Raw genomic sequence first — 27,352 nt, 5'->3', positions numbered from 1 at the left:
TTGTGTGGTGTGTTGGCCTTCCTCGGCTTCCCTACAGCCTTCTACTCTCCTGGCCTGTGAGCCAAGACCTCTGAGCCCAGGTAGAACTTTCTTCTACCTGCCTGAGGGCCAGCCTGAGTGTTGCCAGGTTTAAGGTCCTGGAGGTGGGAACCCTTATGAGTGTTGCTTGCGACCTCACCCAGTTTCATCCTCTCCCGCAGAGGGGTGGTGGCCCTCTCCTGTCTCTCTGTTTGTGAGTCATGGATTCCTTGCATCACTGGTCTTTTGCAGAGAACATCCTGTGATCCAGTTCCGGAAGATGAGCAGGCGGCTTGCTGGGGGAGGGGCGGTCCTAGGAGGAGCAGGAGCCTGATGCTTTCCATCAGGGAGGGATCAGACTGGCTCACTGCTAAGCCGGCCAGGCAGACACAGGCTTGGGCTCTGCCAGGCATCATGCTTGGCACTGGGTAAACAGTTTGCCCACTTACCGCAGGATGAAGCTGCTTGCCAGGGCTCTCCGGCTCTGTGAGTTTGGGAGGCAGGCATCCTCCAGAGGCTAGTGGCTGGTCAGGATGTGTGGGGCCCCGGAGAGGGTGCTGCGCTCCCATCCAGGTGGTTGGCCCCAGGGCTGATCTCCCACCCTCTGGAGCCTGCATTACTGGAAGGTAGGAGACTGGGAATATTTTGTGCCCATGGTGTTCCGCTTGCGAGGGCGAACTGGGCAGCCAGGGCCTTGGGCCACATAACTTGGAGGAGTTTGGGGAGGGGTAGTAGGGCCGGGTTGTTGGATGAGCTGTGTGTTTTGCTGGATTGAAGGTGTCCACTTAAGTGGCCATCCTCAGTGGAGACCTGGCATATTCCTCCCCTAGGGACAGTGGAACCCCTGGGATTTGTTGGAGGAGGTGACCTGGCAACTCTGGGCTGTGGAAATCTGGGCCTCTGCAGATCAAGGCTCCTGCGAGCCAGCAGCTGTGCTGGCTCACACCTGGCAGCAGGCATCTGTGCCCTGCTTTGTCCCTAGGCTGGAGGTTGAACTGTGATTTTAGACCAGAGGTTGGTGTGGGGCCAGAGGGAGCTGTCCCTGCACGATTGGCTGATCCTAACAGTGCAGTGTTGAGCTAGTTACAGGTGGCTTTTGTGTACGTTATTTCTCCTAAACTTTACGGAAACTCTGTTGAGTGGGCATACATTACTTCCCCTTTTGTGCCAGCTTTATTGGGTTATAGTTCATATGCCATACAATTCATTCACTAACGTGTACAAGGTAGTAGATTTCAGTTTTATGTTCACAGAGCTGTGGGACCATGACCTCCATCAATTTTGAAGGGGTGATAGGAGGGTTTTTTCTTCTCCTGACATGGAGCTCCCAAACCCTTGGGACCTCTATAGTGCTAGAGTGTCTAGTATGCTAATGAGAGAACTGGTGGCTGGGTGCCCTAGATAGCTTCAGGATGGGAGCTGGTCTCTAGAAAGACCAAGGCAGGATTAGCAGGTTTAGCGCTTTCAGCCTTACCTTCCTACACCGCAGAAGGTAGTGGCAGACTTTAATTGAATTGTAGGACACCCACCTAGTGTTGGAGAGTTGGAGAAGTGGGGTTGAAAGAGACACCCATGTTTGTTATTAAAGCATGAGTAAAAACAGCTCACCTAGGAATAGAATTTTTGGGTCATATGGTAATTTTGTGGTTATCCTCTTGAGAATTACCAGACTGTTTCCAAAGTGGCTGCACCATTTCACATTCCCACCAGCAGTGTAAAAAGGATTCAATTTCCCCATATCCTTGTCAACACTTGTTATTATCCATCTTTTTGAATTCTAGCCATGCTAGTAGATGTGCGGTGGTATCTCACTGTGGCTTTGATGTGCATTTTCCTAATGAGAGAAGATGATACTGAGCATCTTTTCATGTGCTTATTGACCACTGTGTATTTTTAGAGAATTGTCTAGTCAGGTCTTTCCTCTGTTTTCCAATTGGCTTAACTGTCTTTTTGTTATTAAGTGATGAGAGCTCCTTATATATTCTAGATGCAAGTCCCTCTCAGATACAATTTTTTCATTAAAAAAATTTTCCAGGCCGGGCGCGGTGGCTCAAGCCTGTAATCCCAGCACTTTGGAAGGCTGAGACGGGGCGATCACGAGGTCAGGAGATCGAGACCATCCTGGCTAACACGGTGAAACCCCGTCTCTACTAAAAATACAAAAACTAGCCGGGCGAGGTGGCGGGCGCCTGTAGTCCCAGCTACTCGGGAGGCTGAGGCAGGAGAATGGCGTAAACCCGGGAGGCGGAGCTTGCAGTGAGCTGAGATCCGGCCACTGCACTCCAGCCCCGGCGACAGAGTGAGACTCTGCCTCAAAAAAAAAAAAAAAAAAAAAATTTCCAATTCGAAAACGTTGTCAGCCTGGGTAACATAGCAAGACCTGATCTCTACTAAAAATTAAAAAATTGGGGCTGGGTGCAGTGGCTCATGCCTGTAATCCCAGCACTTTGGGAGGCCGAGGCGAGCGGATCACGAGGTCGGGAGATCGAGACCATTCTGGCTGACACGGTGAAACTCCGTCTCTAATAAAAAAAATACAAAAAATTAGCCGGGCGGGGTGGCGGGCGCCTGTAGTCCCAGCTACTTGGGAGGCTGAGGCAGAAGAATGGCGTGAACCCGGGAGGCGGAGCTTGCAGTGAGCCGAGATCGCGCCACCGCACTCCAGCCTGGGCAACAGAGCGAGACTCCTCTCAAAAAAAAAAAATAATAATTTAGCCAGATGTTGGCCAGGTGCAGTGGGTCACACCTGTAATCCCAGCACTTTGGGAGGCCGAGGCGGGTGGATCACCAGGTCAGGAGATTGAGACCATCCTGGCTAACATGGTGAAACCCTGTCTCTACTGAAAATACAAAAAATTAGCCAGGCGTGGTGGTGGGTGCCTGTAGTCCCAGCTACTCGGGAGGCTGAGGCAGAAGAATGGCGTGAATCCGGGAGGCGGAGCTTGCAGTGAGCCGAGATCGCGCCACCGCACTCCAGCCTGGGCGACAGAGCGAGACTCCGTCTCCAAAAAAGGAAAAAAATTAGCCAGATGTGGGCTGGGTGGGGTATGCCTGTCTCAGCCACTCAGGAGATTGAGGCAGGAAGATTGCTTGAACCCAGGAAGTTGAGGCTGCAGTGAGCTGATTGCCCTACTGCAATCCAGCCTGGGTGACAGATCAAGACCTTGTCTGTCAAAAACAAACAAACAAAAAACTGTGTTAAAATACGCATAATATATGATTTACCATTAAAAAAATCTGCTGTCTTAGCCGGGCATGGTGGCTCACGCCTGTATTCCCACCACTTTGGGAGGCCAAGGTGGGTGGATCACCCGAAGCTACCTCAAGTGATCATCCTGCCTCAGACAGCCGAGTAGCTGGGACTACCGGCACGTGCCACCACACCTGGGTAATTTTTGTAGTTTTTGTAGAGACACGATTTGGCCGTGTTGGCCAGGCTGGTCTCAAACTCCTGAGCTCAAGGGATCCACCCATCTCGGTCTGTCTCCCAAAGTGCTGGGATTATAGGTGTGAGTCACAGCGCCTGGCTACCGTATATGTATTTGTAGCCATATTTTCTTGCTCTGTTACCCACTACATCTCACTATGTTTCCCAGGCTCATTTTAATCATTTTTAAATGTCCAGCTCAGTTTTTTTTTTTTTTTTGAGATAGAGTCTCCCTCTGTCGCCCAGGCTGGAGTGCAGTGGCAAAATCTCGGCTCACTGTAAGCTCCGCCTCCCGGGTTCACGCCGTTCCCCTGCCTCAGCCTCCCTAGTAGCTGGGACTACAGGCACCTGCCACCATGCCCAGCTAATTTTTGTATTTTTAGTAGAGACGGGTTTCCTGATGTTGGCCAGGATGGTCTTGACCTCGTGATTCGCCTGCTTTGGCCTCCCAAAGTGCTGAGATTACAGGCGTGAGCCACTGCGCCGGAAAAGTCTTGCACTTTCGCCCGGGCTGGAGTGCAGTGGTGTGATCTGGGCTCACTGCAATCTCCACCTCCCGGGTTCATGCCATTCCCCTGCCTCAGCCTCCCTAGTAGCTGGGACTGCAGGCGCCTGCCACCACGCCCAGCTAATTTTTGTATTTTTAGTAGAGATGGGGTTTCCCGATGTTGGCCAGGATGGTGTTGACCTCGTGATTCGCCTGCCTTGGCTTCCTAAAGTGCTGGGATTACAGGCGTGAGCCACCACGCTGGCGAAGTCTTGCACTTTCGCCCAGGCTGGAGTGCAGTGGTGCGATCTGGGCTCACTGCAAGCTCCGCCTCCCGGGTTCATGACATTCTCCTGCCTCAGTCTCCCAAGTAGCTGGGACTACAGGTGCCCACCACCATGCCCAGCTAATTGTTTTTTTTTGTATTTTTAGTAGAGACGGGGTTTCACCGTGTTAGCCAGGATGGTCTCGATCTCCTGACCTTATGATCCGCCCGCCTCGGCCTCCCAGAGTGCTGGGATTACAGGCATGAGCCACCGCACCTGGCTGGTTCCCTTACTTTTGAAGGCTGAATCGTGTTCCATTTCATGGATGGACCACATTTTGCTTATCCCATCATCTGTGGATGGACACTTGGGTTAATTCCACATTTTAGCTTGTGAATAATGCTGCTATGAACACAGCAGAGACCACGTTTTTAGTTCTTTAGGATGTATACCCAGAAGTGGAATTGTTGGATCATATGGCAATTCTATTTTAAATCTTTCAAGAAACAACCATACTGTTTTCCACAGCGGCTATGCCATTTTACATTTCCACCGACAGTGTACATGGGTTCTGGTTTCTTGGCATCCTTGTCAATACTCATTATTTTCTGTTGTTTTTGATAGTAGCCATCCTAATGGGTGTGAAGTGGTTTAGCTTTGCATTTCCCTAATGTTTAGTGATGTTGAGCGTCTTTTCATGTGTTTGTCAACTGTATTTTTTGTTTGTAGAAATGCCTACTCAAGTTCTTTTCTCATTTTTGAATCAGGTTTTTTTTTTTTTTTAACTGAAAATTAAATGTATTGCTAAACTCTTTGTATATTTATTCATATACTTGAACATAGACATGTATAGGTGTAGTGTATATTATGTACATGTTATATACATATACTTGTGTATCCATGTATCTATGTATATATTTTTCAAATTTTCATCAGTATCCTGAAACTGAAGACTATAGCTTTTGGTGTTTGAGAAAGTCCCTGTGTCCATTTTTGCTTTTATTATTTTTGACGCATAATAATTGTATGTATTTATGGGTATAGTGTGGTATTTTGATACATGCATGCAATGGTTTGCTTGTTTTTTTTTATTGTTGCGTTTTAGGATTTCTCTATGTATTCTGGACATTAATCCCTTATCAGATATGATTTGCAAATAATTTTTCCCATTCTGTGGGATGTTTATACTCTGTTGATATTTTCTGTTGATTCACACATTTTAAAGTTCTTATGAAATACTGTTTGTCTACCTGTTTTCTTTTGTTCCTTGTGCCTTTGATGTCATAGCCAAGAAATCATTGCCAAATCCAGTGTTGTAAAGCTTTAGCCTTATGTTTTCTTCTAAGAGTTTTATAGTTTTAGATTTTACTTTTAGGCTTATGATACATTTTGAGGTTGTTTTTTTTTTTTTTTTTTTTTTTTTTTGTATATGCTGTTAGGTAAAGGTGCAACTCATTCTTTTGCATGTGAATATCCAGTTCCCTAGCACCATTTGTTGAAAAGATTGTCTTTCCCCCCATTGAAAGGTCTTTTTTTTTTTTTTTTGAGACGGTCTCACTCTGTTGCCCAGGCTGGAGTGCAGTGGCACGATCTCAGCTCACTGCAACCTCCACCTCCTGGGTTCAAGCCTCAGCCTCCTGAGTAGCTGGGATTACAGGCACGTGCCACCATGCCTGGCTAATTTTTGTATTTTTGGTAGAGATGGGGTTTCACCACATTGGTCGGACTGGTCTTGAACTCCTGACCTTGTGATCCTCCCACCTCGGCCTCCCACCATGCTGGGATTACAGGTGTGAGTCACCACACCTGGCCGAAAGGTCTTTATACCCTTGTCATATAGATAATTTGACCATATATTTAATCATTTGAGTTTATTTCTGGGCTCTCTGTTCTATTGATTCTTATGGCTGTCTTTATGCTAATGCCATACTGTTTTGATTATTGTAGCTTTGTGGTAAGTTTTGAAATCAGAAAGTGTGAATCTTCCAGCTTTGTTCTTTTTCATGATTGTTTGACTATTTCAGATGTGATTTGCAAATATTTTTTCCACTCACTGGGTTGTCTTTTTACTTTTTCTTCGCTGTGTCGCCCAGGCTAGAGTGCAGTGGCATGATCTCAGCTCACTGCAACCTCGGCCTCCTGGGTTCAAGTGATTTCCCTGCCTCAACTTCCCAAGGAGCTAGGACTACAGGTGCACACCACCACACCTGGCTGATTTTTGTATTTTTTTTTTCCAGCAGAGACAGGGTTTCACCACATTGGCCAGGCTGGTCTCAAACCCCTGACCTCAAGTAATCCACCTACCTCAGCCTCTCAAAGTGCTGGGATTATAGGCATGAGCCACCGTGTCTGGCTGTCTTTTTACTTTTGATGGTTTCTTTTGAAGAACAAAAGTCTTTAATGTGGTAAAGTCCAATTTCTTTTTCTTTTTGGTTCCTTGTGCTTTTGTTGTCATGTCTAAGAAGCCATTGCCAAATGCAAGTGACAAAGATATACTGTATTTTTTTTTTTTTTTTTTTTGGTGAGATGGAGTCTTGCTCTGTTGCCCAGGCTGGAGTAAAGTGATGTGATCTCAGCTCACTGCAATCCTCGCCTCCTGGGTTCAAGCGATTCTCCTGCCTCAGCCTCCTGAGTAGCTGGGACTACAGGCATGCACCACCACACCTGGCTAATTTTTCTATTTTTAGTAGAGACGGGGTTTCACCATGTCGGCCAGGCTGGTCTCAAACTCCTGACCTCAAGTGATATGCCCACCTCAGCCTCTCAAATTGCTGGGATTACAGGCCACCACGCCTGGCCTATTTTCTTTAAAATAGGATGGATGCTGTGGCTCACATCTGTAATCCCAGCACTTTGGGAGGTTGAGGTGGGAAGACTACTTGAGCTCAGAAGTTCAAGACCAGCCTGGGCAACATAGGAAGACCCCATCTCCACAAATTAAAAAAGTTAGCCAGGTGTGGTGGTGCATGCCTGTAGTACGAGCTACTTGGGAGGCTGAGGTGAGAGGATTGCTTGAGCCCGGGAAGTCAAGGCTGCAGTGAAGTGAGTTAGAGACCAGAGCACTGCACTGCGGCCTGGGCAACAGAGTGAGACCCTGTCTCAAAAAAAAAAAAAAAAAAAAGAAAAAGTTTTATAGCTTTGGCTCTTACCATTTAGGTGTTTGACCTATCTTGAGTTAATTGTTATGTGATGTGCAGTAGGGGTCCAGCTCCTTTTGCATGTGTGGACACACCTCTTTATAGGCTGGGGAGCAGGCGTTAGAGGTGGAGTTACTTGCTTGCGGTCACAGCTGGCAAGTGGAGGCTGAAGACAGCCATTGTACCCTTTCTTTGAACTCTTATACCTGAGGGTCATTTATCTCTGACACTGAGGACAGAAAAAGATAGCCCTTGAGCAAGCTGGACGCCTGTAATCCCAGCACTTTGGGAGGCCGAAGCGGGTGAATCTTGAGGTCAGGAGATGGAGACCATCCTGGATAACACGGTGAAACCCCATCTCTACTAAAAGTACAAAAAATTAGCCGGGCGTGGTGGTGGGTGCCTATAGTCCCAGCTACTTGGGAGGCTGAGGCAGGAGAATGGTGTGAACCCGGGAGGCGGAGCTTGCAGTGAGCCGAGATCGCGCCACTGCGCTCCAGCCTGGGCAACAGAGCGAGACTCCGTCTCAAAAAAAAAAAAAGCCCTTGAGCAATAATAAAACTAGGACTCTAGGGACATTACTTCTCAGGGGCAGGCCATGCTGTGCGCCTGTCCACATTTGTTTCCCCTCTCCTTGCTGAACACCAGCCCCTGCCCTCCCCAGCCTTTCTGTCCTCCTTCCCTCTTCCTCCCACCAAAGTTATTCTGTGACTTTACCCTGCCCCATGGCACATGACAGGCTCTTGCTGTCTGGGCCTCCTTGGGGTAGGTCCACACAGGAGACCTTGCCAGGGCCATGCCAGACAGCCCAGATGTCTCTGTGCCCTGCCTTGAACCCTTTGGCCTCAGGGCCAGAGGCTCAGCTGTGGCGGGTCAGGGGCTGGCAGCTGAGCCATGTAAGGCTGGGAGCTTCTCTGAGCCTTGGGTGAGTAAAGGAAACCAAGTCCCTGATTTAGGAGGGCCAGAGCATTCCTCTTGCTGGCTGTGCGCCCATGAGCCGGGGACTGTTAGAAGTCCCAAGGGTACCTGCCTTTGTGGGACTTGTTGGCTGGGACCTGGGAAGGCCCGTGGTGTGTGTGCTTTGCTATAAATTGTATCACTGTGGGACTGGACCCTCTGCCCCAGTCTGGCGCTGTCCTGGAGCACCTCGGCCACCAGCAGAGGGCATGCTGGTCATAGACACTGCCCCTCCCTCCCCTCCCGACAATCTCCTGCTAGTTCCAATCTCACCTTGAGCCACTACCTCTCAGGCACCCAGGGCTGCTGGCAGAATTAATTTGTACAGTGGTGGCATTGTAGTGAGTGGATGATTTGGCCCTGTAACTGGTGCCATTGTTTTGGTTTTTTTTTGTTTTTTTTTTGAGTCGCCCAGGCTGGAGTGCAGTGGCCCGATCTCGGCTCACTGCAAGCTCCTCCTCCTGGGTTCACGCCATTCTCCTGCCTCAGCCTCCCAGTAGCTGGGACTAGAGGCGCCCGCCACCACGCCCGGCTAATTTTTTGTATTTTTAGTAGAGACGGGGTTTCACTGTGTTAGCCAGGATGGTCTCGATCTCCTGATCTCGTGATCCACCCATCTCGGCCTCCCAAAGTGCTAGGATTACAGGCTTGAGCCACAGCGCCCGACTTTTTTTTTTTTTTTTTTTTTTTTTTTTTTTTTTTTTGAGACGGAGTCTTGCTCTGTCGCCCAGGCTGGAGTGCAGTGGCCGGATCTCAGCTCACTGCAAGCTCCGCCTCCTGGGTTCACGCCATTCTCCTGCCTCAGCCTCCCAAGTAGCTGGGACTACAGGCGCCCGCCACCACGCCCGGCTAGTTTTTTGTATTTTTTTAGTAGAGACGGGGTTTCACTGTGTTAGCCAGGATGGTCTCGATCTCCTGACCTCGTGATCCGCCCGTCTCGGCCTCCCAAAGTGCTGGGATTACAGGCTTGAGCCACCGCGCCCGGCCTTTTTTTTTTTTTTTTTGAGACAGAGTCTTGCTCTGTCGTGCAGTGGTCCAGTGACACGATCTCAGCTCACTGCAAGCTCCGCCTCCTGGGTTCACACCATTCACCTGCCTCAGTCTCCTGAGTACCTGGGACTACAGGCCCCTGCCACCACGCCTGGCTAATTTTTTGTATTTTTTTTTGTTTGTTTGAGATGGAGTCTCGCTCTGTCGCCCAGGCTGGAGTGCAGTGGCCAGATCTCAGCTCACTGCAAGCTCCGCCTCCCGTGTTTACGCCATTCTCCTGCCTCAGCCTCCCGAGTAGCTGGGACTACAGGCGCCCGCCACCTCGCCCGGCTAGTTTTTTTTTTGTGTTTTTTGGTAGAGATGGAGTTTTACTGTGTTAGCCAGGATGGTCTCAATCTTCTGACCTCGTGATCCGCCCGCCTCGGCCTCCCAAAGTGCTGGGATTACAGGCGTGAGCCACCGCGCCCGGCCATTGTTTACAATAAGTGCCAGACTTTGATGTTTGTGTGTTTCTTTGCTGTTTTGTTGCTGTGTTCACTCAGCTGTCGCTTGTATTTGGAACTCAGCTTTCACAATGGAATTGCTTTTGATACTACTCTTTGGCGTCTCAGGACACTACATCCTGCATGATTGATACTCCGTGCTTCCTTTAATGACAGGCAGACCTCACCTTGTCTTGCGCCTTATAAAAGCCAGGCTCTTAGAAGTGGTGACACTCATCAACCAGCCTGAAGCTGCTGAATTGACCCATGTTATCTGACACTTATTAATATTCTAGTAAGATTCTTAATTCACCCGTATCCAGCCTGAATTTTTACTTGATTTTGCGTTTAATTGTTTCCATGTACCTACTAAGTTTTTACATAATGTGTTTTTTTTATTATTTAAATAGAGATGGAGTCTCGCTATGTTGCCCAGGCTGGTCTCGAACTATTGGACTCAAGTCATCTTCCCGCCTCAGTCTCCCAAAGTGCTAGGATTATAAGCGTGAGCTACCGCACCTGGCCTTTACATGTATTTTTTATTTTTTTTGTTTTTTTATTTATTATTTATTTTTTTTTTTGAGATGGAGTCTCGCTCTGTCGCCCAGGCTGGAGTGCAGTGGTTGCATCTCAGCTCACTGCAAGCTCCACTTCCCAGGTTTACGCCATTCTCCTGCCTCAGCCTCCTGAGTAGCTGGGACTACAGGCGCCCGCCACCACGCCCGGCTAATTTTTTGTATTTTTAGTAGAGACGGGGTTTCACCGTGTTAGCCAGAATGGTCTCGATCTCCTGACCTCGTGATCTGCCCGCCTCGGCCTCCTAAAGTGCTGGGATTACAGGTGTGAGCCACCGCGCCCAGCCTGTCTTCCTGTCTCCGTTATCTTAACAATGCCTTTCTCAGAGCTGAAATCTCTTTTTTTTTTGAGACGGAGCCTTGCTCTGTTACCCAGGCTGGAGTGCAGTGGCGCAATCTCCGCTCACTGCAAGCTCCACCTCCCGGGTTCACGCCATTCTCCTGCCTCAGCCTCCCGAGTAGCTGGGACTACAGGCGCCCGCCACCACGCCCAGCTAATTTTTTTTTTTGGTATTTTTAGTAGAGATGTGGTTTCACCGAGTTAGCCAGGATGGTCTTGATCTCCTGACCTCGTGATCCGCCCACCTCGGCCTCCCAGAGTGCTGGGATTACAGCCATGAGCCACTGCGCCTGGCCCAGAGCTGAAATCTTAATATCAGTGAAGTGGGAACTTCAGCCATGTAACTGATCAGGATGAACAAGGGAAGCCATCGTTTGCAGCAGATGCCAAACTTGGTTTTTATCCTCTGACTCTTGACGTGGTTATTCCCTTCAACTGGCCGAGACGCAGGGGCTCACTGATGCTGGGGCTTGTCCTAGGTTCGACTGGGGAGTCTGTGGAATAGTGTAGGGTGTCCCAGCCATGGAGAACTCTCAGCTTGGCCGTTCACCCTCCATTTACAGGTGAAGACACTGGGGCTCTCCAGGCGCAGTGACCTAGGGGTGTGTGGCAGGTGGGGCAGGGACCCCATAGAGTGCAGACCTCACCTCCTCTGTCATTTCCACCTGCCCCTCATCCAGTGTGCAGCCTGCAGGTGGTGCGTGGCAGGGTGTTGGTGCTTGACCTCCAGGATGTTGGGCAAGGCAGAGTCCTTAGACCCCGCACGGTAGAGCTCACCTTCTCCCCATAGGCCCCACGCCCAGTGTGTTCAGGGCATCCTTCTTGACATCTGGAGAGTGAGACTCAGGGTGGCCGTAATGACGCACTGGCCCCATACTCTGGAAGTACTCAGGGCCTGCTGGTCTGCCCATTGAGGGGCATGCCTTCAGTCCCCATGGGCCTGTGGGAGGGCTTTAACCAGTGCCTGGTTGGGCAGGGCTCTTAATGACTCCCTAACTAGAGCTCCCATGGCCATTTGGCCACCTGCCTCCCGCCTCTGTTCCGGCTGAGGGACCTGGGCGCAGCTGCCAGCATGGGGACCAGGCCTCTGTCCTCAGGTGACTTCATTGCACTTGCTGCTACCTTCCCTTGCAGAATGGCAGAATTCCAGGAAACTTGCCCAGAGTAGGTACCTCAAGTAGAAACAAGCCCAATGCATTTGCCATGGATATTTGATTCTCTAAAAGTCAGAGGTGGGAGGTGGAAGAGATACTTATTTAAACAGAGTTTTACAGGAATAATTTCTATAACTGTACATATGCAAACTATGCAGTTTGATCAGTTTTGACCTAGGCACAGGGAGATTTCCTTTTCATTACACTTTGCAGGTTCTGCATTTTTTTTTTTTTTTTTTTTTTTTTGAGACGGAGTCTCGCTCTGTTGCCCGGGCTGGAGTGCAGTGGCCGGCTCTCAGCTCACTCCAAGCTCCACCTCCCGGGTTTATGCCATTCTCCTGCCTCAGCCTCCTGAGTAGCTGGGACTACAGGCGCCCACCACCTCGCCTGGCTAGTTTTTTGTATTTTTTAGTAGAGACGGGGTTTCACTGTGTTAGCCAGGATGGTCTCGATCTCCTGACCTCGTGATCCACCCGTCTCGGCCTCCCAAAGTGCTGGGATTACAGGCTTGAGCCACCGCGCCCGGCCTTTTTTTTTTTTTTTTTTAGATGGAGTTTCGCTTTTGTGGCCCAGGCTGGAGTACAATGGTACAATCTCGGCTCACTGCAACCTCTGCCTTCTGGATTCAAGCGATTCTCCTGCCTCAGCCTCCTAAAGAGCTGGGATTACAGGCACACGCCACCGTGCCCAGCTAATTTTTGTATTTTTAGTAGAGACGGGGTTTCACTATGTTGGTCAGGCTGGTCTTAAACTCCTGGCCTCAGGTGATCCAGCCACCTCGGCCTCTCAAAGTGCTCGGATTATGGACGTGAGCCACTGCACCCAGCCAGGTCCTGCATTTTTTACAAATTGAAAGTTTGGGGCAGTCGTGGTGGCTCACACCTGTAATCCCAGCACTTTGGGAGGCCGAGGCAGGAGGATCACCTGAGGTCAGGAGTTCGAGACCAGCCTGGCCAACATGGCAAAACCCCATCTCTACTAAAAATATAAAAAATTAGCTGGGCGCGGTGGCATGTGCCTGTAGTCACAGCTACTCCGGAGGCTGAGGCAGGAGAATCGCTTGAACCTGGGAGGCAGAGGTTGCAGTGAACTGGGATCATGCCACTACACTCCAGCCTGGGCAACAGAGCGAGGCTCTGTCTCAAAAAAAAAAAAATTATGGCAACCCTGCATTGAGGAAGTCTACTGGCACCATTTTTTCGGCCAGCCTGTGCTCATGTAGTGTGTCTATATCATATTTTGGTAATTCTTGCAATATTTCAAACTTTTTCATTATTATCTTTGTTATAGTGATCTATGACCAGTAGTTTTTGGTGTAACTAATGTAGGTGTTTTGGGACATCATGAACCGCGTCCGAGTAAGACAGCAAATGAAATTGATAAATATTGCGTGTGTTCTGACTGCCCCACTGACCGGCTGTTTCCCCATCTCTCTCCCTTTTCTTGGGCTCCCTGATTCCCTGAGACACAACAATTTTGAAATTAGGCCAATTAATACCCTACCTCTAAGTGTTCCAGTGAAGGAGAGAGTCACACATCTCTCACTTTAAGCCAAAAACCTGAGGCTAGGACCTAGGTGGCTCATGCCTATAATTCCAGCACTTTGGGAGGCTGAGGCAGTCGCACAACTTGAGGCCAGGAGTTCGAGACCAGCCTGGCCAACATAGTGAAACCCCATCTCTACTAAAAATACAAAAAATTAGCCAGATGTGGTAACACATGCCTGTAGTCTCAGCTACTCAGACGATGAGGCAGAAGAACCTCTTGAACCCAGAGCGGGAGGTTGCAGTGAGCCAAGATCGTGCCACTGCGCTCCAGCCTAGGCGACAGAGTGAGACTCTCACAAAAAAAAGCCAAAAGCTGGACATGATTAAACTTAGGAAGGCATGTTGAAAGCTGAGATAGGCTGAAAGTTAGGCCTTGTGTGCCAAACAGTTAGCCAAGTTGTGAATGTAAAGGAAAAGTCCTTTGAAGGAAATTCCAAGTGCTATTCCAGTGAATACATGAATAATAAGAAAGCAAAACAGCCTTCCTGCTGATAACAGAGAAGAAGAATTTTAGTGGTCTGGAGAGAAGATCAAATCAGCCACAACATTCCCTTAAGCCAAAGCCTAATCCAGAGCAAGGCCCTAACTCTCTTCAGTTCTATGAAGGCTGGGAGAGGTGAGGAAGCTGCAGAGGAAAAGCATGAAACTAACAGATTGGTTCATGAGGTTGAAGGGAAGAAGCCACCTCCATAACATAAAAGTACAAGGTAGAGCAGCAGGTGCTGATGGAGAAGCTGCAGCAGATTATCCCGATCTGGCTGAGATCACTGATGAGAGTGGCTACACAATAGGTTTTCTTTTCTTTTTTTTTTTTTTGGAGACAGAGTTTTGCTCTGTTGCCCAGGCTGGGGTACAGTGGCGGAGCCTTGGCTCATTGCTACCTCCACCTCTCAGGTTCAAGCGATTCTCCTGCCGCAGACTCCTGAGTAGCTGGGTCTGCAGGTACACGTTACCATGCCTGGCTAATTTTTTCATTTTTAGTAGAGATAGGATTTCACTATGTTGGCCAGGCTGGTCTTGAACTCCTGACCTCAAATGATCTACCTGCCTCAGCCTCCCAAAATGCTGAGATTACAGGCGTGAGCCACTGTGCCCTGCCTAGGTTTTCAGTGTGGGCGAAACAGCTTTCTGTTGAAAGAAGATAACATCTAGGACTTTCATGGCTAGGGAGGAAAAATCAATGCCTGGCTTCGAAGGACAGGCCAGGTCTGGTGACTACGCTGTAATCCCAGCACTTTGGGAGGCTGAGGCAGGCAGATCACCTGAGGTCAGGAGTTCGAGACCAGCCTGGCCAACATGGCAAAACCCTGTCTCTACCAACAATATAAAAATTAGCTGAGTGTGGTGGCATGTGCCTGTAGTGCTAGCTACTCAGGAGACTGAGGCAGGAGAATCGCTTGTGCCTGTGAAGTAGAGGTTGCAGTGAGCTGAGATCACGCCCACCACAGCACTCCAGCCTGGATGACAGAGTGAGTGAGATTCTGTTTCAAAAAAAAAAAAAAAAAAAAAAAAAAATTGGGGGACAGGCTGGCTCTCTTGTTAGAGGCTTATACAGCTGGTGACTTTCAGTTGAAGCCAATGCTCATTTACTATTCTGAAAATCCTAGGGTCCTTATAAATTATGCTGAATTTACTCTGCCTGTGTTCTATAAATGGAACAACAAATCCTGGATGTCAGCACATCTGTTTATAACATAGTTTTCTGTTTATAACATAGTTTTTTTTTAAGCCTACTGTTGAGACCTACTGCTCAGGAAAAAATATTTCTTTCAAAATAATACTGATCAGGCCAGGTGCAGTGGCTCATGCCTGTAATCCCAGCACTTTGGGAGGCCGAGGCAAGTGGATCACAAGGTCAGGAGTTCAAGACCAGCCTGGCCAAGATGGTGAAACCCCGTCTCTAACTAAAAATACAAAAATTAGCCAGGTGCTGGTGGCAGGCGCCTGTAATCCCAGGTACTCAGGAGGCTGAGGCAGGAGAATTGCTTGAATCTGGGTGGCAGAGGTTGCAGTGAGCTGAGATCGCACCACTGCACTCCAGCCTGGGCAACAGAGTGACACTCTGTGTAAAAAAAAAAAAAAAAAAAATCAAAATAATTCTGATCATTGGCTGTGCGTGGTGGCTCATGCCTGTAATCCCAGCACTGTGGGAGGCCAAAGTGGCTGGATTACCTGAGGTCAGGAGCTCAAGACCAGCCTGGCCAACATGGTAAAACCCCATCTTTACTAAAAAAAAATACAAAAATTAGCCGGGCATGGTGGTGCATGCCTGTAATCCCAGCTACTTGGGAGACTGAGGCAGGAGACTCACATGAACCAGGGAGGTGGAGGTTGCAGTGAGCTGAGATTGCACCACTGCACTCCAGGCCAGGTGACAGAATGAGACTCCATCTCAAAATAATAATAATAATAATAATAATAATAATAATAATAATACTGTGCATTGACAATAGACCTGGTAACCCAAGAGCTCTGGTGGAGATGCACAAGGAGATTAATTTTGTTTTTGTGCCTGCCGTCTTTAGTCCATTCATGTGGCTATAAAGGAATGCCCAAAGCTGGGTTAATTTATGAAGGAAAGAGCTTTATTTGGCTCATGGTTCTATAAGCTGTACAGGAAGCATGGCACCAGCATCTTCTTCTGCTGAGGGACTCAGGCTGCAGAAGGGGAAGGGAAGCTGATGTGTGCAGATCACATGGCCAGACAAGTGAGAGAGAAGGGAGGTGCCAGGCTCCTTTTAACTATTAGTTCTCCCAGAGGCTAGTAAAGCGAGAACTCACTCATCACCATGAGGATGGCACCAAGCCCTTCCAGAGGGATTCATCCTGTGACCCAAACACTTCTCATTAGGTCCTGCCTCCAACATTGGGATCGAATTTCAACATGAGGTTAGGGATCCTCATATCCAAACCAAAGTGGATAATAGCACCTATTAACTCAACATCCATTTTGCAACATGGATCAAGGAGTAATCTTGACTTTCAACTCTTATTGTTTAAGAAATGCATTTTGGGCCGGATGTGGTGGCTCACACCTGTAATCCTAACACTTTGGGAGGCTGAGGCAGGCGGATTGCCTTTGCTCGGGAGTTTGAGACTAGCCTGGGCAACACGTTGAAACCCTGTCTCTACAAAAAGTCCAAAAAATTACTGGGTGCGGTGGTGGGCGCCTGTAGTCCCAGCTACTTGGGAGGCTGAGGCAGGAGAATGGCATGAACCCGGAAGGCGGAGCTTGCAGTGAGCCGAGGTCATGCCACTGCACTCCAGCCTGGGCAACAGAGCGAGACTCCATTTCAAAAAAAAAAAAAAAAAAAAAGGCCGGGAGCGGTGGCTCAAGCCTGTAATCCCAGCACTTTGGGAGGCCGAGACGGGTGGATCACGAGGTCAGGAGATTGAGACCATCCTGGCTAACACGGTGAAACCCCGTCTCTGTTAAAAAATACAAAAAACTAGCCGGGTGAGGTGGCGGGCGCCTGTAGTCCCAGCTACTCGGGAGACTGAGGCAGGAGAATGGCGTACACCCGGGAGGCGGAGCTTGGAGTGAGCTGATATCCGGCCACTGCACTCCAGCCTGGGCGACAGAGCGAGACTCCGTCTCAAAAAAAAAAAAAAAAAAAAAAGAGAAATTAGCTGGATGTGGCAACATGTGCCTGTAGTCCCAGCTACTGGGGAGGCTGAGGCAGGAGAATTACTTGAACTCAGGAGATGGAGGTTGCAGTGAGCATTGCACCATTGTACTCCAGCCTGTGCGACGAGCAAGACTCATTCTCTAAAAAAAAAAAAAACAACAAAAAAAACTGCATTTTGTAGGGCTCTAGCTGCCTTAGATAGCAATTCTTCTGATCTGGGCAATGTAAATTGAAAACTTCCTGGAAAGCATTCACTATTCTAGATGCCATTAAGAATATTTGTAGGCCAGGTGTGGTGGCTCACGCCTGTAATACCAACACTTTGGGGAGGTCAAGGTGGGTGGACCACCTGAGATCAGGAGTTCGAGACCAGCCTGGCCAACATGGTGAAACCTCTTCTCTACTAATACAGAAACCAGCTAGATGTGGTGATATGTGTGTGTAATCCCAGCTACTCAGGAGGCTGAGTCACAAGAATCGCTTGAACCCAGGAATGGAGAAGTTGCAGTGAGCCAAGATTGTGCCATTGCACTCCAGCCTGGGCAACAGAGCAAAAAAAAAAAAAAAAAAAAAAAAAAAAAAGAAAGAAAAAAGAAAAAAAGAAAGTGGTTTCTTAAGATGGAATCTAGTCTTGATGAAGATGCCGTGAACACTGCTGAAATGACAAGAAAATAATGGCAGTGGTGAGCCATCTGGAGCAACCCCTGCCTTCACGCCGGCTGCAGTGGGGTGGTGCAAGCAGTGGTGGCAGGAGCAGCGGTGGGAGCAGCAGTGGCAGCAGTGGGTCCCCTGTGCCCCACATTCCCTGGGCAGCTGACTGTACTGGCCCCATCCTTGTGTAGCCAAGTGGGACCCACTCCCAGGCCTGGAGACTTGCCACTCCAGACCCTGGCTCTGGGTCACAGCTCTCACCTGCTGTCACAGTGGGGAGGGGTGTGCAGAGGAGACAGACAGTCCCCGGAGCCTGCCCCTGGGAGTCTCCCAGAGCCCGTTGCCCTGGGGGCCACCACAGTGGGGCCAGGCTGAGTTGCCTGCTGGTGGGGAAGCAGCATGATTGGGCATGGAGGTGCAGGCAGAGAGGAGCCCCAAGGTGGAGCTGGGCCTGGGGTGATGCTGCACCTGCATAAGGAGTGTGGGGGCTGGGATGCAGAGCTTAGGTTATGCTTCAGGGCCCAGGGTGGGAAGTGGGAGCGGAATTCACTTCGGGGACCTGGACTGCGGTGTGGCCACTGCACCCACCTTGCTGATGGCGCCCTTTGGACTTTGGGCACCGACAAGCATGGGAGGGAGGCCGAATGGGGGCTGAGAACAGACTGGCACAAACAGCCTGGATGCCATGAACAGCGGTGGGAGGCAGACAGGCTCCTGGGTAGGAGGGGTCTGGTTGGGGAGGGCCTGAAGCTTGGGGGTTGGCCAGCTAGTCCCAAGGACCAGAGGGGAAACTTGTGGTGCTTTTCCCTGGCCCATCCATGGACCAATCAGCACATGCTTCCTCCACTCTGAGGCCCATAAAAACCCTGGACTCAGCCAGACTAGAGCAGAGTACAGAAAGATGACAAGACGACCAGCTGCAGAGAGGAGCTACCCTCTCTGCTGAGAGCTGAACACTCATTGGAATGACCCGGCTGTGGAAAGGAGCTGCCCACTACGGGTCTCCTCTGAGCTGTCCTTCACTCAATAAAGCTTCTCTTTGTCTTTCTCACTCTCCATTTGGCTGTGTACTCATTCTTCCTGGTGACAGGGCAAGAACTCGGGACCTGCCATGGCGAGGCTGAAAGAGCTGTAACACAAACAGGGCTGAAACATGCCCCTTGCTTGCCATGTTGCCAGTGAAGGGAAGGAGAGAAGAGCTGTCGCCCTTTGGGGAGTCCAGACCTGGGTGCTCCCTGAGCCAGGGTTGTGACTCCCTTTTTGGGGCCCTGCAGTTCCTGGCATCACCAAGCTTCCAGGCACCACTGCATTCCCCTGTGCCAGCTGGGCAAGCTGCTTGCGATGTGCTTGGTCCAGGTGCAGCCTTGCAGAGAACCAGCACCTGTGCCAGCATCTGGAGTTGCCTGCCCTGCAGCGGCAGCTGGCATGTCTGACTGTGCAGTGGCCAGACCCCACGCTCGCTCACACACTGCTCGCTGCTCCACACTAGGCTTGTCCTTGGCAGGCGTGGAAGCCCCAGACTGGTAGGATGAACCAAGCGCAGCCTGCCAGACTGAGTGGGTGGAACAAGCCCAGTGGGCCCCAGCAAAACTTGGGCAAAGGTGCCACCAGACACAGAGGTTTCCGGCCAGAAAAGGGACACCCCAAAGATCCCTTAACAAAAGGATTTAGAATATTCCATAAACTTAGCTGATAAAATAACATAGGTTTTAAGAGGACTGACTCCACGACTCCACTTTTTTTTTTGAGGTGGAGTCTCGCTCAGTCACCCCGGCTGGAGTGCAGTGGCGAGATCTCGGCTCACTGCAAGCTCTGCCTCTCGGGTTCAGGCCATTCTCCTACCTCAGTCTGCTAAGTAGCTGGGACTACAGGCGCCCACCACCACGCCTGGCTAATTTTTTGTATTTTTAGTGGAGACGGGGTTTCACCATGTTAGCCAGGATGGTCTCGATCTCCTGACCTCGTGATCCGCCTGCCTTGGCCTCCCAGAGTGCTGGGATTACAGGCGTGAGCCACCGCGCCTGGCCTTTTTTTTTTTTTTTTTGAGATGGAGTCTCGCTCTGTCACCCAGGCTGGAGTGCAGTGGTGTGATCTTGGCTTACTGCAAGCTCCGCCTCCTGGGTTCACGTGATTCTCCTGCCTCAGCCTCCCAAGTAGCTAGGCTACAGGCACCTGCCAACAGGCCCAGCTAATTTTTTTGTATTTTTAGTAGAGATGGGGTTTCACCGTGTTAACCAGGATGGTCTCAATCTCCTGACCTTAAGTGATCCACCCACTTTGGCCTCCCGAAGTGCTGGGATTACAGGCGTGAGCCACCGCGCCTGGTCTGACTCCGCTTTTGAAAGTTCTACTGGGTGTAGTGGCTCACACCTGTAATCCCAGCACTTTGGGATTGCTAAAATACAAAAAATTAGCCTAATGGGATGGTGCACACCTGTAGTCCCAGCTACTTGGGAGGCTGAGGCAGGGGAATCACTTGAACCTGGGAAGTGGAGGTTGCATTGAGCCAAGATCATGCCACTGCACTCCAGCCTGGCCGACAGACTAAGACTCTGTCTCAAAAAAAAAAAAAAAAAGTAAGTTCTACTGTGGGTAAAATGCTGACAAACATCATTGCATGCTACAGGACAATCTTTTTTTTTCATTATTTTTTAATTTGAGACAGGGTCCTGCTCTGTCACTCAGGCTGGAGTGCAGTGGCACCATCACAGCTCACTGCAGCTTTGGCCTCCTGAACTCAAGGGACCCTCCTACCCCTTAGCCTGTTAAGTAGCTGGGACCCCAGGCACGTGCCACCATGAATAGCTAATTTTTAAATTTTTACTATTTATAGAGACAGGATCTCCTTTTATTGCCCAGGCTGGTCGGGAACTCCTGGGCACAAGCGATTCTCCCACCTCGGGCTTCCAAAGTGCTGGGATTATAGACATGAGCCACCGTGCCCGGCCCAGAGAAATATTTTGTGAAAAGAAGTCAATTGATGTGGTCAATGTCATTGTTGTCTTATTTTAAGAAACCGCCACAGCCATCCCAGCCTTCAGCATTCGCCATCCTAATCAGTCTGCAGACCGGGTGGTAATCCCAGCACTTTGGGAGGCTGAGGTGGGCAGATCACCAGAGGTCAGGAGTTCAAGACCAGCCTGGCCAACATAGTGAGGCATGGTGACATATGCCTGTAATCCCAGCTACTTGGGAGGCTGAGGCAGGAGAACCACTTGAACCCGGGAGGCAGAGGTTGCAGTGAGCCAAGATCGTGCCACTGCACTCCAGCCTGGGCAATAGAGCAAGACTCTGTCTCAAAAAAAAAAAAACAAAAAAAACATATTAATCAGTCTGCAGCCATCGACATTGAGGCAAGACCGTCTGCCAGCAAAAAAAAAAATACCATACTGAAGGCTCAGATGATTGTTAGCATTTTTTAGCAATAAAGTATTTTTAAATGAAGGTATATACTTTTTTCTTTAGGCATATTGCTATTATACACTTAATAGACTACAGCGTCACTTTTACGTGCACTGGGAAACCAAAAAAATCGTGACTTATTATAAAGTGCGACGTACGCTTTGTTGCGGTGATCTGGAACCAAACCTGTAATGTCTCTGAGGTATTCCTGTGTGAGCCGGTGAAGACTTCACCGCAATCGAGACCATGAACAGGCCTGTCACCCTGCTGAGGCCCTCTGCTTCTCTGGTCCCTCCCTGCCGCCAGGCAATCTCTGATCTGCTTTCTGTCACTATAGTTTGTGTTGCCTCGAAGTTTATAAACATGGACTTGCACAGTATGTTCTGTTTTTGTCTAGCCTCCCTAGCTTAGCATGATTACTTGGAGATTCATCCACAGAGTTGCGTGTATCAGTCATTCATTCCTTTCTTTCTTTTTTTTTTTTTTTTAGACGGGGTCTCGCTCTGTCCCCAGGCTGGAGTGCAGTGGTGTGATCTTGGCTCACTGTAACCTCCGCCTCCCGGGTTCAAGTGATTCTCCTGCCTTGGCCTGCAGAGTAGCTGGGACTACAGGCGAGCGCCACCACGCCCCGCTCAGTTTTGTGTTTTTAGTAGAGATGGGATTTCACCATGTTGGCCATGCTAGTCTTAATCTTTTGACCTCGTGATCTGCACGCTTCGGTCTCCTAAAGTGCTGGGATTACAGGCGTGAGCCACGGTGCTTGGCCAAACGCTGGGCTTTATTTTATTTTATTTTATTTTATTTATTTTATTTTATTTATTATTTTATTTTATTTTATTTTTTATTTTATTTTATTTTATTTTATTTATTTTATTTTATTTTATTTTATTTATTTTATTTTTTATTTTATTTTATTTTGAGACAGAGTCTCTCGCTGTGCACCCAGGCTGCAGTGCAATGGCACGATCTCGGCTCACTGCAACCTCCGCCTCCCAGGTTCAAGGGATTCTCCTGCCTCAGCCTCTTGAGTAGCTGGTATTACAGGCATGCACCACCATGCCCAGCTAATTTTATATTTTTAGTAGAGATGGGGCTTCTCCATGTTGGTCAGGCTGGCCTTGAATGCCCAACCTCAGGTGATCCACCTGCCTCAGCCTCCCAAAGCGCTGGGATTACAGGTGTGAGCCACTGAACCTGGCCATGCCCGGCTACACCCAGCTAATGTTTTGTATTTTTAGTAGAGACAGGGTTCCATCATGTTGGCCAGGCTGGTCTCAAACTCCTGACCTCGTGATCCGCCCACCTCAGCCTCCCAAAGTGCTGAGATTACAGGCATGAGCCACCACCTGTTCATTCTTTTCTATTGTGCTGCATTGTATGGAAAGACCACAATGTGTTCATCCGGTGATGAACATTTGCATTGTTTCCAGTTTTGGGCTGTTACATGGAAAACCACTATGAATATTCATCTACAAGTCTTTATAGGGACATATGCTTTTATTGGTAAATATGAGTAGAAATAAATACTAGGAGTACAGTGGCTGTATTTATGGTAGGTGTATGTTTAACTATTTAAGAAACTGCCGAACTGTTCCCAAAGTAGTTGTGCCGTTTTGTGTTTCCAGCTGCTGTAGAGGAGAGTTTCAGTTCCTCCCCGCCCTCGCCAACACTTGGTGCAGGCCTCTAATTTCACCCATTCTGATAGGTGTGTAGTGGTATCTTACTGTGATTTTAATTTGTATTTTCCTAATGTCTAATGATGTTGAACATCTTTTCTTTCTTTTTTTGTAGAGATGGAGTCTCCTCTTGTTGCCCAGGCTGGCCTGGAACTCCTGGGCTCAAGCGATCCTCCTGCCTCAGCCTCCCAAAGTGGTGGGATGACAGGTGTGAGTCACTGCATCTGGCCTTTTTTGAGACAAGGTCTCGCTCTGTCATCCAGGCTGGAATTCGGTGGTGCAGTCTTGGCTTGCTGCAGCCTTGTCCTCCCGGCTCAAGTGATCCTACCACCTCAGCCCACTGAGTAGTTGGTCCCACGGCTACACACCATTATGCTCGGCTCATTTTTTGGATTTTTGGTAGAGATGGGGTTTCACCATGTTGCCTAGACGGGTCTCGAACTCCTGAGCTCTAGTGATCTGCCCACCTCAGCCTCCCAAAGTGCTGCGATTACAGGCGTGCATGACCGCGCTTAGCCAAAGATCATTTGCTTTTTTCACATTGAACTCTGAGAGATCTTTCTGGAGCCTGGATGTAAGTTTCTGACCCTCCAGCATGAGGTGGTGAGTTTCGGTTGGGGAGAGGGATGTGGCCTCCCATTCTAGGGCGCGTCGATGCAGAGTTCTCCTTGAATTCTCTCTTCTGAGTGCCCTCTGATGAGCTGGGCTCAGTGTGCTTTTAGTTCTAGGCGCCTGTCCCATTTCCTACCTTCTTTCTATATGCTCGGCTGCCTGGGCAGGTGTGGGAGGGTTGGGGGAAGAAGTGCTGCCATCTCTTGATTTTTTTTTTTTTTTTCTTTTTTTTTGAGATAGAGTTTCACTTTGTCACACAGGCTGGAGTGCAATGGCAGAATCTCAGCTCACTGCAACCTCTGCCTCCTGGGTTCAAGCGATTCTCTTGCCTTAGCCTCCCAAGTAGCTGGCATTACAGGTGGCCACCACCATGTCCAGCTAATTTTGGTAGTTTTAGTAGAGACGGAGTTTTGCTATGTTGGCCAGGCTGGTCTCGAACTCCTGACCTCAGGTGATCTGCCTGCCTTGGCCTCCCAAAGTGCTGGGATTACAGGCATGAGCCACCGTGCCCAGCCTACCTCTTGACTTTTTAGCTTCCAGATGCCTTCGAAAGCTGCAGAAAACTGTGGGTCATTTCCCCGGAAAAGTGGAAACCAAACACAACCTCAAGCATGTTTTTAGGGATGCTCGCAGCCTACTGAACCAGTTCTACTTGGTTTGGGTTTCGAGATGCCACGGCTGCAGGTCTCTGCCAAGCTGTATGTGTTTTTCTTTAGACTAGATTTTGGGAGTGCGTTTCTGGGGCAAAGTGTTACCAGCGCTCCTGCCATGCGTCACCCACATGGCCAGTGCTGGTGGAGGGAGGGGCCACAGCTTCTGGCATCCGGTTGTTTGTAGTTTTTTTGTTTGTTTTTGTTGTTGTTTTTTTTTTTTGACAGAGTCCTGCTCTGTTGCCCGGGCTGGAATGAAGTGACTTGGCTCACTGCAACCTCCGCCTCCTGGGTTCAGGTCATTCTCCTGCCTTATCTTGCCTGATAGCTGGGATTGCAGGAGCACACCACCATGCCCGGTTAACTTTTTTTTTTTTTAGTAGCGGTGGGGTTTCACTATGTTGGCCAGGCTGGTGTCAAACTCCTGACCTCAGGTGATCTACCTGCCTCGGCCTCCCAACATGCTGCGATTACAGGCATGAGCTACCCCACCCTGTCTTGTTTGTAGTTTATAACAGCTTTCCTGAGCTGTAACTTAATGAAGTCCACCCTTTTTGATTGTACAATTCTGCATGAACTTTAGTGGATTCACAGGGTTATGCAGCCACCAGCACAATTTAATTCCAGAACATTTTCATCACCCCCGGAATTAACCTGCATGCATTAGCAGTCACTCCCATTTCCCCTCCTCCAACCCCTGCCCCCACCAGCCGACTTTCTGTTTCTGTAGATCTGCCTGTTGTGGACGTTTAATATATACACAGAATCAGACGGCACGTGACCTTTTGCGATTGACTTCTTTCACCCAGTGTGGTTTCAAGGCTGGTCCGTGCATTACTGTGGATCTGTAGGTCTTCATTTGTTATGGTCACATAATATCTCATTGTGTGGATTTATCACATTTTGTTTACGTACCCATCCATGGTGGACACCGGGCTGTTTCCATCCTTGGGTGGTTGTGAATAATGCTGCCAGGAACATTTCTAGACATCTCGTTTTGTCAATTAAAATGTTTTTTAATTTAGTAGATGGGAAATAGCACCTTGAGTTGTTTAACTTTGAGATTATGTACTCATAAGACTAAGCTATCTGACAAGTCCTTCCTCTTTGTGGGACCGTCCTCCCATAGCCACCTGTGTTGCTATGGAAGCCTGGTAGGTCCTCACTGATTTGGGGTGGGTGGTGGGCCTAGCACACCTGGGCTTGGACCAGTTGGAAGGGTTGCTTAGGGAGGCAGCAATGCCCGCCTGGAGGGATGAGGCCAAGTCCAAAGGGCACAGTATTGGGGCCCAGGCTCATTCCTTGAGTTCCATTTGGCTGCAGCTTCTGGAGGGAGCTGACGGGAGACGTGGGGAGACGATGCTCCTGGTTTGGAGAGGCTTGTCGCTAAACGTCCTCAGAAAGGAAGTCAACAGGGCCTGTTTTAGGGAGAAGGCCAAGCAGTGAGTTGGGAGCTGAAAGGAACAATGGGCTATTTGGGGTCAGGGGAGGGAAGTGTGTCTGGGAGGACCTGTCCTGTGTGCCAGGGTGGGAGGTGCTGTGGCTTCCAGACCCCTGGCCCTGGGATGTCGGCTACTCAGGATAATGGGCCTAGATGGGCAGCCAGGAGGCTGAGGAGGCTGATGGCCTGGGCCTGGGCCTGGGCCTGGGCAGGCTGCCTGGGTGGGGAGGGCTCAGGGAATATTTTCAGCCAGGGTTAGCTGCCAGGCTTGGGCCAGGCTCAGCCCCCTGACTTCCCCTCCAGCGAGACATTTTGGGTCAGTGGGATCCCTTTGGAATCCCCTCCTCTTCCAGCTTCTAGACATTAAACATCCCTGGGTGGGGGCAGCACCAGCCTCCCTGTGGGAACCAGTGTGCATGGGGTTTGTAAGCTGAAAATGTCTTTTTCTTTTTGCACATAGGTGAAAGGACTCATTCTTTTAGTAATAATTCTTTTTTTTTTTTTTTTTTTGAGACGGAGTCTCGCTGTTGCCCAGGCTGGAGTGCAGTGGTGTGATCTCGGCTCACTGCAAGCTCCGCCTCCCGGGTTCACGCCATTCTCTTGCCTCAGTCTCCCAAGTAGCTGGGACTACAGGTGCCCGCCACCACGCCTGGCTAATTTTTTGTATTTTTAGTAGAGACGGGGTTTCACCGTGTTAGCCAGGATGGTCTCGATCTCCTGACCTCGTGATCCGCCTGCCTCAGCCTCCCAAAGTGCAGGGATTATAGGCCTGAGCCACCGCACCCAGCCTCCTTTTAGTAATAATTTACCTATTTAACTTTTACCAGAGTGACTTCCCAGGCTCAGAAGCCCTCCAGCACTGCCTGCTGGCTGGTTAGATAGAATGTGGAAGTTTGATAAGGGCCCTCTGTTCCCGCGGGAGGGGCTGTCTGCCTAATCAGGTCTCTTTGCCCCAACTTTCTCTTTCACAACTAAACATGTGAAACTTGCCCAGAGGCCGGACGCCAGGCCAGGGTGACCCACCCTGAGAGGCCCGTGGGTCCAGCTTGGTTGAGTCGGCTGTGCAGCCTGCACTCTGGCTGACCCACCCTGAGAGGCCCGTGGGTCCAGCTTGGTTGAGTCCACTGTGCGGCCTGCGCTCTGGCCGGGGACTTTTCCATTTCCCTTGCTGGTCACAGGATTCCTGGGAAAGCAGCCCTGGTGGGGGCAGCATTGTGGGAGGTAGTGGTGATAACACCTCCTGCCTCCTGCACTGGGCCTCCTGTAGCCTGCACCCTGGCCACGTGATTCTTTGGCCTCTTTCTTTCTGACACCCAGTAGAAGGGCAGGCAGAGTGAAGAGAGTACAGGTTTGTGGGCACAGGGCCCACAGGTAGCAGCTGGCAGCCTGAGAGCCTGCGGGAGTAGAGGAAGGGTAGTGGAGTTGCTGAGCCCCAAGACAGGCATGGCACCCTCTGAAGCGGGGGTTGGGGGGAGGAAGAGGGGGACAGGGGAAGGACAGGGGTGTGGCCTGAGGAGCGGGGAGGCTGGACCACCTGTCCACTTTGCTTCAGCCAGAGAGCTGGCCCTTGGGACAGGCTTTAGTTGCCAGCTCCATCAGCAGGATGCAGGCTTGGACCTGTTGGAGTCCTTGTTGGCCTGTGACCTTCCTCCCCTGTGTACATTTCAGGGAGCTCTAGAAGGCGGCAACAGGGCCAGGCCTGGCTTTGGCTGAGACCCTGGAGAAAGACTAAGGGGCTGTGTGCCCTATCAGAGAAGGCAGAGCCTCACAGCCGCTTTCCTGAGGCTGCTCAACGGCAGCCCCCTGCTTTCCTGATCTCCTGGCACGGCAGCCGGAAGAGCTCACAGAATTACTTCTTCTGTAATTATTTATAAAGCAAGGTTTCTATGACGACTGGTTTCTGGTAGACGC

At 49.8% G+C, this 27,352-nt stretch overlaps 1 pseudogene; it reads right to left on the bottom strand.

Annotated features, from left to right (window-relative positions):
* LOC115900765 overlaps positions 1-26,654 on the bottom strand; it is a 29,142-nt pseudogene extending 2,488 nt beyond the window's left edge.
* Between the last annotated feature and the right edge of the window lie 698 nt (positions 26,655-27,352).

The sequence above is a fragment of the Rhinopithecus roxellana genome, chromosome 12 (genome assembly GCF_007565055.1).
Source record: "Rhinopithecus roxellana isolate Shanxi Qingling chromosome 12, ASM756505v1, whole genome shotgun sequence".
NCBI classification, from domain to species: domain Eukaryota; kingdom Metazoa; phylum Chordata; class Mammalia; order Primates; family Cercopithecidae; genus Rhinopithecus; species Rhinopithecus roxellana.
This window is presented reverse-complemented; position numbering and strand designations above follow the sequence as displayed.